This window comes from Cupressus sempervirens, chromosome 9 (genome assembly GCF_028749045.1).
Source record: "Cupressus sempervirens isolate cs-2001-9-10 chromosome 9, ASM2874904v1, whole genome shotgun sequence".
In the NCBI taxonomy this organism is placed as follows: Eukaryota; Viridiplantae; Streptophyta; class Pinopsida; order Cupressales; family Cupressaceae; genus Cupressus; species Cupressus sempervirens.
In genome coordinates this window covers 648739886-648757435 of record NC_143126.1, presented here as the reverse complement: position 1 = coordinate 648757435, position 17550 = coordinate 648739886, and the positions used below count along the sequence as shown (strand labels likewise).

General features: G+C 33.1%; 1 long non-coding RNA gene across 1 annotated transcript; it reads right to left on the bottom strand.

The window, feature by feature from the left end:
* Positions 1-11756: 11756 nt before the first annotated feature.
* On the bottom strand, positions 11757-12318 carry LOC149540408 (uncharacterized). The gene is made up of 2 exons (XR_016356008.1): positions 12259-12318; positions 11757-12052 (listed from the first exon to the last, which is right to left on the bottom strand). It is a non-coding gene; the product is annotated as an uncharacterized LOC149540408 (long non-coding RNA).
* Positions 12319-17550: the final 5232 nt, after the last annotated feature.

Sequence of the window (17550 nt, the reverse complement as noted above, 5' to 3'; positions counted from 1 at the left end):
CAACTTTTAACTATGTTCTAGCCATTTCATGGTTTGTTTTGTTGTTTTTTTCTACTAACTCATTTTTTTGATGGGTCGTAGGAGAAGATAGATGTTTCCTAATTCTATGATCTTCATAAAACTTATTAAGCACAAGCATCTAAATGTGTGTGTGTGTGTGTGTGTGTGTGTGTGTGTGTGTGTGTGTGTGTGTGTGTGTGTGTGTGTGTGTGTGTGTGTGCGCGAGAGAGAGAGAGAGAGAGATGAGGGTATATAAAAAGAGAGAGTGATAAGAGGGTAGGTAGAAGCATGGAGGAGAGATAGGAATATAAAGAAGGAGAGATAGAGATATAAATATTGATTTAACTTGGGAAAGATAGAGAGGTTGTTAAAGAGATAAATATATAGAGTATGATATGGAAAGAGAGAGGCCAAAGCATATAGCTACATGCAAATAGAAAGAAGTGGGTTAATGAGAGAGGTGGAGATGAAGATATAGAAAGATAAAGATATATGAGGTGATTTATAGAGAAATGAGTCTTTGTAGATAGATAGATGGATATATAGATAAAGTAGACCAAAGAGAAATGAGGGGTAAGCTAAGATAGTGATAGGGAGGGAGAAAGAAGGAAAGTCTATGTACATGTATGAGTGAGAAAGATATAAATTTGGGGATAGGGTGAAAGATATGGAGATAGAGTGTGTGAATTATACACACACACACACATAGAGTGTCTCATATAATTGTTCTAGTACTAGTACTAGTAAACTATAAAAATAATCATCCATTACATAAATACATCCATAAATTATTTAATTATGCATAAAGTATATAAATATGTTCATGCCAACTAACCATCATATACATTAAGGCATAAAAGGGAGGAAGCTTCACTAAAGTAGATGTCTCTCTAAAAATATATAGAAAAGAGAAGATGTAATTATTTCACCAAATGTCTCCCAAGGTTAAAAAAATATTGCTAAAAATATTTTCATGTTAGCACCAAAATATCATTATTACATATATATTTTACTACCAACGTAAATGTTTAAGGAAACATGGTATATACCCACTATATTGATTTTCCTACATCAATGTTTCTCATGATAAAACATGATATTTATAGAGACATTAAAATTGACTGTACAAAGCCTAAACTGAATTAGGATCCTTAACCATGACACACTAAGGAAGAAATTAAACTTAAAAAAATGAGTCAACTTGACTATTTAACACTTTTAGCTTAGAAATCAAGCCTTAATGTGTGATGTTTAAGCTACCCCAAACTGAACTCAATTGAACCAACACATTGTTGACAAAAAGATAGTATCATTTGAAGAACTATATTTATATCCAGGCTTCTAAAGACCCTATACTTGCTTTTTGAGTTTGAGGTTCCTTTTGAACATATTGTGGGTATGTTCTCATCAACTTCACATGTACTCTCCAACATATGTACATTGCAATAATGGACTAAAATCTGAAGGACGTTTTGTATTTATGGTCGATTTGTGACAAAGTTATTGAGTTATATTCACATTTGAAGATTTCAATTGGAAAACACGTTGTACTTATGTCCAGTATATTATGAGATTGTGACAAGTTATTCTGAAATGTTCACAGATTCGTAGATCATAATAATGAACTACAACCAGAGCATTTTGTATTCATGTCCAGAATATTATGAAATTTGTGACAGGCTTTTAGTGACTCCTTGGATAATATTACAGATGTCTATAGAGTTTATTCATTATTAAAATCAGAGATGTATAGTTTTAGTTAGTAGAAAGATAACTCAAAATGAATTGATATCATTTGAAGTCTCAACAGGTCTCTTTATATATAAATTCACTTTAACTAATTTTCTGGGCCTTTATTTCAGAAATATAGATAGATTTAAGATTTTGGTAAATATGAAATTTAGTTGTCTTTGGATCCCATTAAAGTTAAATTTCAGGTATATTCTATGATAGATGGTCATTTAAGGAGGATGTATGGAAGAGATGGGTAATCTGCCACGTTCTTCTCTTCATAACCCTCAATTTCAAAGTCTCCCTTATCTTGGCATGACACACATGCCTCTTGTCTCGTATCATCTGCTACTTAAATTCCTTTGTAGTCACCAACATTACTCTCTCTGCAAATGGACCTTTCAAATCAAATGCCTAAATACAAAATGGAAAAGTTTCTTGGCCTTATTTGGTGCAGAGAGCATTCAAACCAAATGACTAAATACAAAATGTCATTTATTTGGTAGAGACAAGGAGAAAAATTGCCATTCTAAGAAGGGAGTGGATGTGATTGCAAGGCAAGGCTTTGTCAGTCCATATTCTGTTTGTTAAATGTGGAGGGAACTGCAAGTCTTTTGATTGAAGTTTTTGAAATGCAGAAGACTCTCTTTGATTTTCTTAGTAGGTTTTCATTGAAGCAGTGCAGGTCACAGCATATGGATGTTCCTGAAGAAAAAGATTGTCATAATATCTGCAATAAGAGTCTCAAAACTAGTTATCATGCGGGTAAGACTACGAGCCTTTTGTAGTTTGTGTAAGAAGAGAGACTATAATCTTTTGCAGTTTGTGTAAAATGTGAGACTTCATTAAGAAGTGTAATGTTATACCGAGTATCTTTAGTACTATTCAGTTTCTTAAAATGTGGTTGATTATTGTATGTAGATTTAATTTTGTGCATGTTCTTTGATTTTTCATTAGGATGTAAACTTTGTTCATTTTGGTTCTTACTTTGCATTCACGTTCTTTCATTCATCATGAAGATATACATTTTCTTTTTTGTTTCTTATTTTAGATTATGAACATGTAAAATTTTCTACTTGGTTCTTATTTTACATTGTATGTTCTTTGATTCATCATAAAGATGTCAAATCTTCTCCTTCAATTCTTATTTTATATTCACGTTCTTTGATTTTTAATTAAGATGTCAAATTTTCTCCTTCGGATCTTATTTTACATTCCATTCTTTGATTCATCATGAAGATGTAAAAAATTCCTTCTGTTTACATTCACATTCTTTGATTTATCATGAAGATGTAAAATTTGCACCTTCAACTCTTATTTTGCATTCACGTTCATTGATTCAACATGAAGATGTAAAACTTTCTCCTTCAACTCTTATTTTGCATTCACATTTTTTAATTCATCATGAAGATGTAAAATTTTCTCCTTCCATTCGTATTTTACAATCACATTCTTTGATTCATTGTGAAGATGTAAAATCTTCTCCTTCAGCTCTTATTTTAAATTCACGTTCTTTGATTCATCATGAAGATGTAAAATTTTCCCTTTCGACTCTTATTTTACATTCACCTTCTTTGATTTATCATAAAGATGTAAATTTCACTCTTATTTTACATTCTGATAATAGATCATAGAAAATGATCTGAAACACAAATAATTTCAGAATGGCATATGAAATTTAATGTGGGTTTCTTCCATTGCAGTGACAGTGACAGAGCTTGCTCAGGGCAATTCAACTCGCAAGATAGTGGAGATGATATTCAAGTCAAGTTGGGCGAATCCAGTAATGAAAGATGTTAGTTTTGAAAGAGTTATCAAGATAAATCACAGAGAAGAGATTCTATGGAGATTTGAGGAACACAGAGAAACAGTGAAAAGAAGGGCTTGTAAAACATGCAGCCGTTGTATGGCTGATGGGAATGAAGTGTTGAGATTCCATGGCACCACGAGCATCTGTTCTCTGCATGTCATTAATGGAGTAATTAGGGTTTGTTCAATAGAGGGTTGCAATGTATGTGACATTCTTAGAACTGTGTTTTACTACAAAAGTAGAGGTAATTTGAGAGGGATATACACAACAGCCACTAGCGAGTTGGCCCATAATTCCACCCGCCTCCATTCTCGTAATAACAAAGAAGGGTCCACTATTTCTCATGTAAATAGGGTTATGTTGCTTTGCAGGGTGATAGCAGGGCATGTTCACAAACCCTTGAATAGCCATGATTCTTTTTTGAACGTCTCTTCAGAGAATGGGGAAGTCTGTAAGATTAGAGAAGTATTTCTGTCTGACCATAGAGCATTTCTGCCATGCTTCCTTGTTGTTTATTCCCTGTAGACCTCTGTGAAAGCTTTCAGTAGGGAATTACTTGTTTGTTATTTAACCTCAGAATTCATTTGAATCAAACAATGGAAGATTTCAATGATGTTCAAAGACTAAAAAGCCTATAGAACCCAATCCAGGATGATAGTTGAAGTTGTACAACAGATGAATTTGAAAAATGGATTTACTTATTATACATATATTATTCTGATTAGTTGTCACTTGTTGGTGCTTAATCAATTGATGCGGCTTATTTTTTAAGCTGTACCATGTTCTTAATTAATACTTTTTAATTTATTTTCTTTAAAATGGTTCTACAAATCACTTATATGTGTTTAAACAATATTTTACTTCTTACTTTAATAGAGTATTAATGCAAATTCAGAATATAGAAGCATGCATTATAGGACGAATCTCTTCTTCTATTTTTAAACTAGAATAAATTTTTATTTATTTTTAATAATTATAAAACATAAAATTATTAGATTATCATTGTAAAAAGTAGTAAGTTTGAGGAATTTCATGCAAATTTATGCAGGTAAATTGTAAATTATAAAAGTTAAGTCGATTAGAAGCAAATGAAAATAAGTATATATATTTATAATTCTATTAATCAAGTGCTACAGATTTATATTATTTTATAGAAGAAATGTTTGTCTATAGTCAATATAAACAGTTCTTGAGCAAGGACATAGTATACAATGTGGTTTGATAGAATCCAATTTTAATGCAAACTTAGTCCTTTCTATCCATTAAATTTTAATGATTGTCAACATTTTCGACAATATTCTATTGGACTTCACCTTCTTTGTGTAGATGTTCATAACACTTTAAATAAAATCATCATAAGATCTAATTTAGTAACTTTTGTTTCAGTGTGTTTAATGTTGTATTATTTGACACTACGATATTTTTAATTGTATTATTCTAAATAAAATATACTTCACTTTGGTGAGTATCTCCTAGATACAATGAGTGTCAAATATTTCATTCATTCTCGAAAGAAAAAGGTTCTTGTGAACCACTACTCATGAACTCGAATCAATGAGTTTGATTTTTAAATTACATAATTAAATCTTAATAGCAATATCTCAAAATACATGATGTCAAATTGATTAAAAATAATTCACTAAAAACTCTACTCGACCACCATTAGATTATGCATAACCTTCACCTAAAAACACCATGATTCCTTAAATCTCTCTTGAAAGAGAGGTATCTTCTCCTCCTCATTCAATTTAATAGACTTAGTCAAATAATTAACATCAATAACAACGATATAAGGATATAACTAATTTACATGTCATGAATCTTATGCATTTCAGCAACTCATTATCAAAAGTATAGCTAACAATATACTCATGACCTTTCCTCAATAGATATACCAAAACAAAACATCATCATTGGTCAAACGTGACCAATATATATGTTAGTGTTGGTGAAACAAGGACTCTTTATCTGTTCAATCCTTCCAATAAGAAATCCCACAACCCAGCCAACAAATTGGCTTCCTAATACAAAATGAAGACTGAATGTGACTCGGACTACAAACCACTAAAAATGAAACTGTCGAATTGCAAAAAGTAGAATATACGAGGCAGGCTTGGAATTTTACAGTCACTTCTAACTGTCATATCATTTTTTGATGACACATTTTACATTTGAAGACAAATATTGATTGTTGATTTAATTTATCAATCTTTTAATAAATTATTTATTTTATCACTATAATTAATATAAAACTAAAAAGTGATTAGAAATTATTTATATATATAAATCTTACATTAATTAAAGAAATTTCTAATTTCATATGTTTTAAAAGAGTTGTAAATTAATATAAATATTTATAAAAAATAATAAAAATATATATATATTCTATATTTTTTTTTTCATGAATAATTATTTTCTATTATAAAATAATATACTTGTTACATATTTACAAAAAAAGAGTCGTAGATACAAGATCACCTTGAGAAAGTTCACATTATAGAAGCTGGGAACGACAACTATTCACAAAAAAACAAATAAGCAACTCCCTCAGGCCCCAAGAGCAGTGCCAGCCAGAGGGGGGTGGTCATCACAGTCATTATAACCCCAGGAATCCCTGGGATTGGCAGGTGGACTAGGAACAGTCCAGCGATCAACATCTTCTTCATCAGTAACTTTCTCTTTGTCTTTCTCCTCTACCCGCGACAGAGAAATTGCTAGATCCAGGCGGAGGTAGGGATAACTTTAAGAAACCCTCCTTTGGAAAAAAACATAAAATTTTGGCAAATCAAACATTAATTTAGGGGAAAATTTTAATTTCTATTGGTGAATTTTTATTTTTAGGTAGGAATTTTTTAAAATTGTATTAGCTATTTTTTTTTCAATCGTATGAAAATTCTATAAATCCTGGTGAATATTTATTGATGAATATAACTGATATAATTACATATACCTAGAAACCATGATTTTGTTGTTATTATTATTATATAGATCCTAATTAATTATCAAACTTTAAGGTTAAATTTAGCCCACTTTTATTGTTACAATTTCCCTCCAAATTATTGATATCACTAAGAGGGTAGAACTCCTATTATTTATAGTCGTTGGATGATCCTAAATTAGTGGCCTATATCCTATTTCAAGCTACACTTTTAAAAGGATACCAAATTTTAAAGAAAGTCCCCAAAATAAAGATATGTATCCCAAATCAAATCTATTTTGGACTAAAGTGATAAACAATAAAAAGTTTCATGAAAAGTCTTTGAAATAGAGGCACGTGTTAAATCTATAGACCTAATCTTTAAGATAACTTAAGGGTTTACCAAATATTGGCGAATATGACCATTGATTAAGACAATCCCTAGAAATTGTAGGCAAAAATATTTAATTTACCGCATAGAAAAATTAGATTCTATTGGTGAAGTCATCACTAAAATACAAATACTTATGTAATATTATTAGTGATTGACCTAACCATCAGACCCAATTTTGGTAAAGTGTAGGCGAGATAGACATCCCAAAAGTGTAAAAAAATAAGCCAAATTTGGGGTCCTTGATGAGTGAGATTAGCCAATTGGTGAATATTAGCCATTAAAGTTATCCTTGGGTGGGGGAAAGACCACTTGGAGCCACCAAAGATAGGAGAAGCAACAGGAGGGGGAGCTACAAGAACTAGGGACCAGCCAAAACTGCAATGAAGTGGAGAAGCCGAGCGGTGCCACCAACCAACATCACCACCAATAGAAGAGCACTGACGGGGAGCCTGTGAGTGTGGTGCATGCAAATGGTGGGCAAAAGAACTGTGAGCCCCACAATAGCCCTGTAGCATAGTGTGGTTAGCCAAAGAGTCAGGAGGAACTCTGGTGACCATGCAAGGTATGTTACCTCAATGATTGAGCAATTCCTAGAGGTGGGCCACCTCCAACGCGACCTTTTTGACTTGGACCTAGATCTGCAACATTACATTATTACAAATGCATGATTTGACTTGTGCATAACAACATTGATATCAAGAAAGTTGTCAGTGAAAAGAACAACATTCCTATCTTTACACAAAGTAATCAAAATCTTCATCCTAAAAGTATGCCAGATCTAAGTAAATTGATGAGGAATCCTCGGGGAATCACCCAACACAATCATGTGCCAAGAAAAGGGTTTTGGGCTGAAAGGCTTAAAAAAATCATGTATCCATTGCCAATAATTCTGAGCACGCCTGCAAAACTAGAAAATATACAAAAATGACTCAAGATGCCCACAAAAAGGACATCGAGGGTTAGGAAAACCAAGATGTTTGAGTCGTGGCCCAAGGGGAAGCCCTTGAAACAATAGGAACCAAGAAAAATGGGCAATCTTAGGCTCAGTGATAGCATCCCAAATAGTATCAAATTGAACCCTCCAATGATGAGGGGAAGACTGAAGATGCCATCACTAGTTGAGAGTATCAAGCATAGGAAGATGGGGAGAAAGTCATTGATACCCTAAGCTGGGCTTATCATTGGTGAAGGGTGTGGCAGGATACCATTTCCAGTCATTCCACCAAGCTCACACAGACTTGATTCCCAACTTGTGAAGAAAATGATTGGGAACAACAAAGAGAAATAAATCAAAAGTCTGATGATCTAGATGAGCAAGACAAAACTGTACCTGCATATCCTCCCATGATCTAAGACTCATAGAGACCCTAGAGAAAAGGTCCTTAGGAGTCTTGATGTCACATTTGAAAAAGCACAGAGCACTGGCGCCTTCAGTCTTGGCCAGACGAACACTGTGAATGGAAAACAACAAGGACGACCAAAGGTTCTGTTGATTCAAAGAAAGCCCATCACGAAACCCATCACCATCCCAGTGAAGCCAAGGCTTCATAGCTTCCCAAGATTTCCAAATACTCTTGATAACAAAGAGCCATGGATATGAATAGGTTCCCGCACAATGAGAAGGGTCTGAAGACCAATCCCCTTCTACGTAGGCCTATTAACAGGAAATGTAGAGGAGATACAGTGTCAAACCAACACTTTCCAAGCTTCATCACCAGTGAGAGGATGAATAATCCACTTAGCACAAAGAGAAAGCCCTTGCTTCTATGTGGAAAGAAGGCTAAGACCTCCAAAATCATTAGGAAGACAGTAGAAATCCTAGGCAGCCCTATGAAAGCCATGATGATCAGAGCTAGAAGCCCAAAAAAAGTCACGAAGCAAGTGTTCTAGCTTGAGGTACGAGGCTTTAGAGGGAGCCCAACAAGAGGAGTAATACACGAGTAGTAGCCAACACCTTCGTGTAGATCTGGAATTTCCCCACAAGAGAGAGGGGTTTGATAATCTAGTAGTCAAGCTTTTTCTCTATTTTCATGAGCACGACATTCCAAAAATCTACCAGAGAAGCTTGAAAGGAAAAGGGGATACCTAGAAAGTGGAAAATCTCCCTGTGAGTGGCCCATTTCCACTCAAATTAAGCAAGCCAAGGTGGAGCTAAAAGAAAGGTTTTCTTGTAATAGAGTGTCTTGTACCATTGAAGAGCAGAACTAGAAGCTTGACAAAAGGTATCTAAGCATTGCAAGGCATTAATGATATTCCCCTCCTCCAGGAGAGTGAGAAATGAGTGAGAAAGTGACCATTGACAAGCTAGGAAAAAGACTCAGACATGGAAATGTCACACACCAAACTAGAAGAAAAAGAGTGGACAAGTATGTAACCAAAACCTTAAGCAACATACAAAGCCAAAGCCACCCTGATGGATAGATGGAAAGAGCCTAAAGGCTTCAAATTGAGAGTTGTTGATGGTAATACAAGCATTAGCATCTCCAAAAACCATCTCCATGGACTGGAGAAAATTAGGGCCAAAACCCAAAGCTTTGAGCATAGCGAAAATGAAGGGCCATTCAATTTGATCATAAGCTTTAACAAAATCAATTTTCAAAAATAGAGTTTGCTGGTTGGACTTATGAGCCCACTCCATGCCTTCCCAAATAGCAATGATGTTGTCAAGAATATACCTGGATTTGATAAAACCAATTTTCTTAGGTCGCACCATTAAGGGAAGAAGATTTTGAATCTTGAGAGCTAAGGCCCTAGCAATGATCTTATATGACACATTAAGCAAGGTGATGGGCCACTAGTTGCAAATATCCTCATGGTCACCAAATTTAGGTATGAATCTAATGTTTCCTTTGTTAATTATGGCTCCAAGACTCTTAGTATGATGTGCTTCAAGATAGACTTTGTGAAGGTCTTGGCCAATAGACTCCCAGAGGTGCTTGTAAAATTCATAGGAGAACCCATCACACCTAGGGAACTTGTCATCTATCATAGAAAAGACAACCTCCTTGAGGTCACTGACAGTGAGAAGCTTCTCACAAAAAGCTTGTTGCTCGACCACTAGGTGGTTTGGAGAAACAAAAATACACTTTCTAAGTGCTTCCTCCTGGGAAAACTTATTTCCCTGCAAAGGAAAAACATTTTCATAATGGTGGACAAAAGCTTGTAGGATGTCAAGGAGATTGGAAAGAATAGTATTTCCCTATTTAATCTTTTTAATCCCAAAGTTGGTATGATTGGCCCTAAGAGCCTAGAAAAATTCTTTAGAAGCTTTATCACCAATCTTCAACCAATGGAGGCAAGCCTCAATTTGGGCACTTGAGCAGCATAGTTATCAACAATTTTTTTTTATCATGGCAAAGCTTGGCAAGCTAGACTTGCAAATCAAAATCAAACAGGTTAAGGGAAAAAGCTTCAGAAGCCTTCCTAAGAGCCTTGGCATTGGTTCATAATACCTATTTTTGAATATAGCCAATTGTCACCTATAGATGTGAAGAAACCTAATGATTCTAGTAATAGCTTCATTCCACCATTGAATCCAACTTGTTTGAGAATGGGGTCTTGGCTCCAAATTCCAGACACACAGAATGTGAGCAATAGTAGAATCATGCGTCAACACCGATGTGTTGAGGAAAAATTGCGTTCTAATAGATCGATGGACAACAATTTGCCAAGAAATGGTAAAATAAATGGGTTAGTGGTTTGACAACATCACATCGGGCGGGGGAATGACAACTAACTCTCGATCTTCAAAAAAGGGGAAAAAAGATTGTGCACTAATCATGGCACAATCAAGACATTAAATTAGGAAAAGTTTATAAAAATTCCTATATTCTTTTAAAAATATTATAAATTAATATGAACATATAATTTCATATGTTTTTTTTTTAAAGAATTCTAAATTAATATAAACATTTTTAATAAATTATATATATATATAAAAGTATAAATAAGTTAAAATTTTCATATACTCTTTTAGAATATTATAAATAAATATGAATATTTAATAATAAATAAAATATCTATATATATTATAAAATAATAAAATATATATTAGTTTAAAATATTTATTTATATTATTAAATAAAATAGTATATTGTCTATAACAAATTTTGACGTCTTATTAATATTTCTAAGTGTCAAATTTACGGTTGTTGTCAATCTATACAGTCTCACAATTTTGCAGTGTGTCATATATGGCTAAAAAGTGAAAAAATGGCCAATACAACCATCATGAAATTCCAGGCCTCATATGCTTGTTGTTGGTAACCTTTCCATAAAATTACGCAAATGTAAAGGTTCTTAATATGGAGTGTGGTTAAATATAACCCATCATCAATATTGTACAAATTGTGTCAAACTAGAGGGAGGGAGAGATGAAGAGGAGAGTAGATAGATAGAGTGAAAAGGGGCAGTGGGATATTAATATAGAGAGAGAGGGAGAGGGGGGATGGAAGAAATTATTCTATAAAGAGATATTCAAAGAGGAAGAGATGAATAAGAAGAAATAGGAAAAAAGACATAGACACTAGATAGATTGACAAAGAAAAAAAAAGATATAGAAAGGATTAGAAGAATAGTTGACCTTTGATATCTATTCAACATACCTACCTATTATATACTAAGATGCAATTGCTTGTTATAAAAATCTCACCAAGGTTTTGAAGTTATAGATTTCAAGCCTTTTGTATGTCAGAATTTTCCCAATTGTGGTGTGACATGATGTAAAGACTAAATTGTACTCAATAATGCCACATCATACTATTCCTCAAAATACTAAAAAATGAATGAAAACCCTAGTTGAAAAGTCAATAATCATTTCATCTACTTAATCCAAGATTGATAATTGAATTAATAAAAAATAATGGGTTTCATTACATCGATCAAGATGCTCATCTAACATCATATATCCATCAAAATGCTTGATTAAATGATACAAATAACATCATTATAGATACATTACTTCATATGTACATGATTACATCAAAAATATCATCCTCAAATGATTTTTTACATTGCATCGCTAAAGAGTAACATAAAATGCCTTGACCACATGTCCACCTGTGTGTCCTACTCTCCACAGCCATCGGATGTCACCCATCTGCTTTCTGAGATGGGAGTGTGGCCCAAGCATTTTTACCACACCAACCACATAGTATTTAGCTCCCCGAGGGTCCTTCCTGACATGAAGAATGCCTCGACCCTGGCACGAATAGCCTAGCAACTTAGAACAAGAGGATCGGATGGATCCGATGCAATCGTGAAACATACTATTCTCCACATAGTCTAAATAACCTAATCATGGAATGTGGCAGGAAAAAACAACATGTGTAATAAAAGATATCATAGCACATCTACTCATATGCATAATGAAATCTACTCATATGTAGAAAGTAAAGTATCACATACCTACACATATGTGTATAATGAAATAGCTTGGCCAAGCATTTGAAAATAACCGGATTGGACTGAAAGAAGAAATGAAAACATAATCAGTACTGGTTGTTAGAGAGAAACATAGCATACAATATCCATCTCTAACCTCCCTTAAGCCACGTTACCCCTTCCATAAGGATTCTAAAAATACGCAAGACCACTTTCCATAATCATCAATGTATAAACGAATGTCTATGAATGTATTATTTATTATTAGCACTTATTTAAGTGATTCATAAGGAACTCAATAAGAGATATTATTATCTCTTGAATTTACTGCTACACATATACCTAATAAGAGAAGATCTTACACCAATTTGGTTTTATTAAGAAATATTCATATTAATAAGAGTCAATGTAGAATTTCATATGTAGTTATAATTTAAGAAGTGGTGGTATTCAAACCTACCATAGTTTCAAAAGGATGGGTGTTTTTCCTTAGCCTCTTAGTTTAATAAGGTTCTAGCTATAGATTCAAGCAACATCGGAGTTTGAATTTAAGGGAGCACATTCCATTGCTCAAATCGCACAGATTTCTATGCCATGCTCATTTTCTAATGTGGAAAAAAAAAGATTCAAGAATAATTTTACTAATGTTCTATCAAACACATTATCACATTAGATCACAAGCTCTTTGAGCCATCTCCAGAGCCATAGAAATAGTCCATAAACACTTACTACTTCTATGTCACTAAGTTGATATTCAATATTAATAACCAAAGAAACTTCAGTCATTACTTTGCCCATACTTCAAAAAAAAGGAATGCATTAAAGACAAAAATAAAGAGTGAACGAGTCTTCTACATTCCCAATATCTTTCTAGTATTTCATAGCCTAGTAGATTATTATTATTAAAATAATTCACATTAGAATTATTTTCATACTATGACAAAGCATTTGAACAAGTAGGGAGTGGTATAAGAGGAACATAGCCCTCCGTTGGTTCGGCACAGAATACAACCCAAGAATAACTGAATCCCAATCGGACGGCTTAAACATCACACACTAAGGCTAAATTTCTAGACTAAAAGTGTTGAATAGTCAAAGTTGACTCATTTTTCCAAGCTTAATTTCTTCCTTAGTGTGTGATGTTTAAGGGTGGCCAATGCCAAATACCAGTGGTCAATAATGTTAGTAATATCACTAGATTCTGAAGGTCAATCCAATTGTAATGGGGTGTTTGGTAATATTCCTATATTATACTCCTTGGTTATTGGAATAGGAACAGAAATTTTGGAATACGTTTTCTATTCTCTGTTTGGTTCATCAAATAGAATAGGGAAAAGGAATACATATTCCCATTTTACCTCTAAAATGAGCTTATACGCATTCCAAAAAATAGTTGTTATTGGAATAACCATTCCTATTCCCAATATTGCATCCCTATTCTCCATTCCTATACCTGCAACCAAATGAGCCTCAATGAATGAAATTTGGTTACTAGCCAACAAGGTGGAACATTCAAACCATAATTCCGCAACCAATCAATTCAGTGATTTAAATGCCATCACTTACTCAACATTCCACTGAGTTAATTTCCACAGAACTTATGAAGACAATAATACAACCCATTTTTTGCATAACACTGCATTATTGACTTACAGACAGAGCTCTTATTCAACATGGAATGCAATCACAGTTTCAATGGGATCACGCTAATTTCAAACTGAAATTATGGCCGTATAAGACCAATGATGGACACAAAAATCACTTTGATCAGAAGTTAGAAGTCGTGGCTAGAAATGAATTAAAAGTGGTAGTAATTGTTATCAATTGAACTATGTTCGAATTTTGCTTCAAACCACATTTTCTATATTCGATTAGAACCCGAAGTCAAAATTTATCGCTACGATTGGTTCATATCTAATGATTAATTCAATATCTTGAGTTCATAGCAGTTTGGAGTGTTATCCCAAACAAAAGGCTGACTCTAGCCTATCGGAAATCAGGAACAAGACAACTTAGCATCGCTATAGAGAGAAGTATTAAGAACCCCAAGGAAATGGCATTGCCTATTCATAACAAAAGGGTTAAATTTCTTGCTAGTGCATCCTTCATTGTATGCGTGCGTAAGGAAGGCTATGAAGGTACACATTGTATGCATGCGTAAGGAAGGCTATGAAGCTACACACATTGACATACGGATGGATGACATTAATTGTAAGATAACATCAGCACCAAGACCGAATATGGTAGTTTCATTTTGCTATTATTGATTTTTCCTATGCAATGCATATCTATAGACTCTAGTGGTTCCCATTAAGCGGTCGTTACCATCAGGGAACTTGCATCAATTAATCATTTGTACAATGTACTCTCACCACTCCAAGATTCCTGATGCCCATTTGTTTGGGTAAGGCCACCATTCATAAAGAATGGATTGGTTATATTTGCTGAGTTTTTCTTTTTTCTTGTTTTTTATTCCTTTTTGATGGAGGGTTTAGATTTGGAGGCAACTCTGCGAGGTACGAAGCCTGCAAGCTACCAACCAGCGAAGGTCACCACGTAGACTTTTTTCTTTTTAAGTAGCATTTATTTAACAAAACTATTCTACGACATACTAAAAAATGCATTAGACCATTCAAAAGAGGACAAGAATATTGTTCTCATTTTCCAATGTTTTATTGAAATAGAGGCATGAAAGAAATTCCACAAATTGAAAGAGAGAACCTGATACTAACGATGCTCGCCAACTTCCTCACTGATGTTTTGTTTCCCCCACTTCTTCCATTTCCCCCATTCTCACAGCCACCTCCATGTGTAGCTAGATGCATAACAATATTTTTTTAATAATCTCCCCAGAAATAAAATCGTAACTAACCCCAAAAAAAATTTTTGAGTTTATCCAAAGGAAAACCTCTTTCTTTATTTTCATAATTTAATATTAATAAATCTCCCCTTAATCAATTTTCCTAACACAGTTTACTTCTTTCCTTTTACTAGTATATTAAACAAACAAAAATTGTGTGGCAATAGAATTGCCATTTTAATTGGATTATGGGGAGACGGGTTATGACATCCTTCCCCACTTAGAAAATGTGTCGTCCTGATGCATTGATAAACAAGAATTGCAATAATACCTAAGACATTTAATAAATTTAATGAATATGATCACACATAACTCTCATGATACACAATAAGGCATATGTTGCATTCAATTCTGTCAACAACATTGACTTCCATCAAATGTGCCTACTCTACTAAGGTAATGTAGTTTTTTATTCATCTTCATATATCATAAGGCATGAAATATAATGATTTACTATCTACCATTTTATATTTCCATCACAAGGGTTTTAAGTAGAAACAAAACTCAAAGTTGACTTGAGATAGGGGAGAAACAAAGGTTAGTAATCCATCAACTATAATAACTATTTGGTGTGTGCAGGCTACTAGATGATCTGACCTTCCCCTTTCAAGGAACTAGCCTTCTCTACGTCAAAGACATTCTCATCGTTGCCCTATAACCAATCAAACACACTTGAAACCGCAGTGATAGGTCAGTGTTCATAAAAGCATGATCAGATATATTAGTCCATTGTATATCATAAATCAAATAACATATCTAAAGAAATATTGAATCAAAAACTTCCTTATCTCAAGGATTATCACCTTAAAATTGCATGATATCACACACATGTACCTTTGTTATGACACATTTTTGACAACAGACGGGAATGAGTGGCTAAGAAATTTAAGGCCTATGATCCTTCCTCTAGGGTGTCTTTTTTTTGCAAGGTGGTGGTTTGTTTGACTAGTTCAGGATTCTAGAAAAACTCATTTCAGTTGTGGTCATTGCACTCATTATGATATGAAGTTTCAACACCAAAAGGAAAATGAGGTGGTTTATAACAGAAAATGAGGGGCGAAATGGCGGCCCATCACTACTATGGCCACTTCTAGAAAGAAGCCAAAAAGAGTGAGATTAGTTAGCCTCTCTATGTCATATCAAGTGATGGCTATATACACCGATGCTCATGATTGATTTTCTGGATAAGAAGGAGAAGCACTCTATCTAAAGACGCATAAGAAGACAAAGGAATTGTATTTTTTTTTTTTTTTGAATAAAGTGAAAAGAATAATATACAAAAAAGTCAATCAATTGCTCCAAAACCTCTTACAGTAAATAGTAAGATCAACAACTAACATTGAGAAAGGAATTGTAATTATTAGCTAGCGATCAGGCTTAATGACGAGAGAATAAAGTGTATTTCCACGTATGGAATAAAAAGAAGAATTAAGGGAAGAGATGTTCTTCTATTAGTAATAGGTAATAGGTTTGCTTTAGCTTAATCATGTCTAATGATTTAATTTTATAGGTTGTTTATAGAAAATGGCATAATTCTATATATGTGGAGTCTAATTGTATATCAAAATAACATACATTACAAACAAGGGACGTAAGTGTCAAAATTCTTTTATATAATATGATGCTTTTTGTAATAAAATTTGGTAAAATGAAAATTTTCTATTGCATTTGAAATGGAATACAAATTTATAATTTTTCTTTACAAATGATTATAGTAAAACACAAATCTTCTTGTGTGAAATGGAATATAGATTTATAATTTTTATTTTACATTTGATTATAGTTATTCAGTAATTTTAAACTACAACTACTACAAAAATTCTGAAATATGAAACTTTGTACACTTTATTTGTTATCATGTTAGTTAATGTAAAAAGATTAATTTTCAACTTATGTAGTGTTACGTATGTGTTTAGGCATGTTTTTTTGAAAATTTTATCTCATTTATGTAAACATATAGTAAAATCTATAATATTGGTAAAATATGCTTTCCTATCAAAATTATACTAGAACTTTTGAATGTTGAGATTGGACCATTCTATATCAAACTATTTTCTTATAAATTAGAATCCAATATTAAAATTGAACTCCTTCCTCTTTCTCTAAAAATTAAAACCCAATTCTTCATGCATTTTTTATCAATGTTAATAAAATATTTTTGATCAATTATGTGTCCTACTACAAAAGCATATATAATTCAAGTTTGACACCGTTTCATTTTATTCAATCTTACAAAAACTATAAATCAAAATAGTATATGTCAAAGACTTTATCTTTTAAAATTTCTATGGATTTAAATTATACTATTTTTTATTAAATTCAATAGATGTTGGAATGCATCCATCCATACATGTGCTTGTGTAGAGTCTTCTTACACTAAAAACCAACGCCACAAGTTATGTACTATTATTTTAATTTTATCATTATTGCAAGTAATGGGAAACCAAGTAATAATA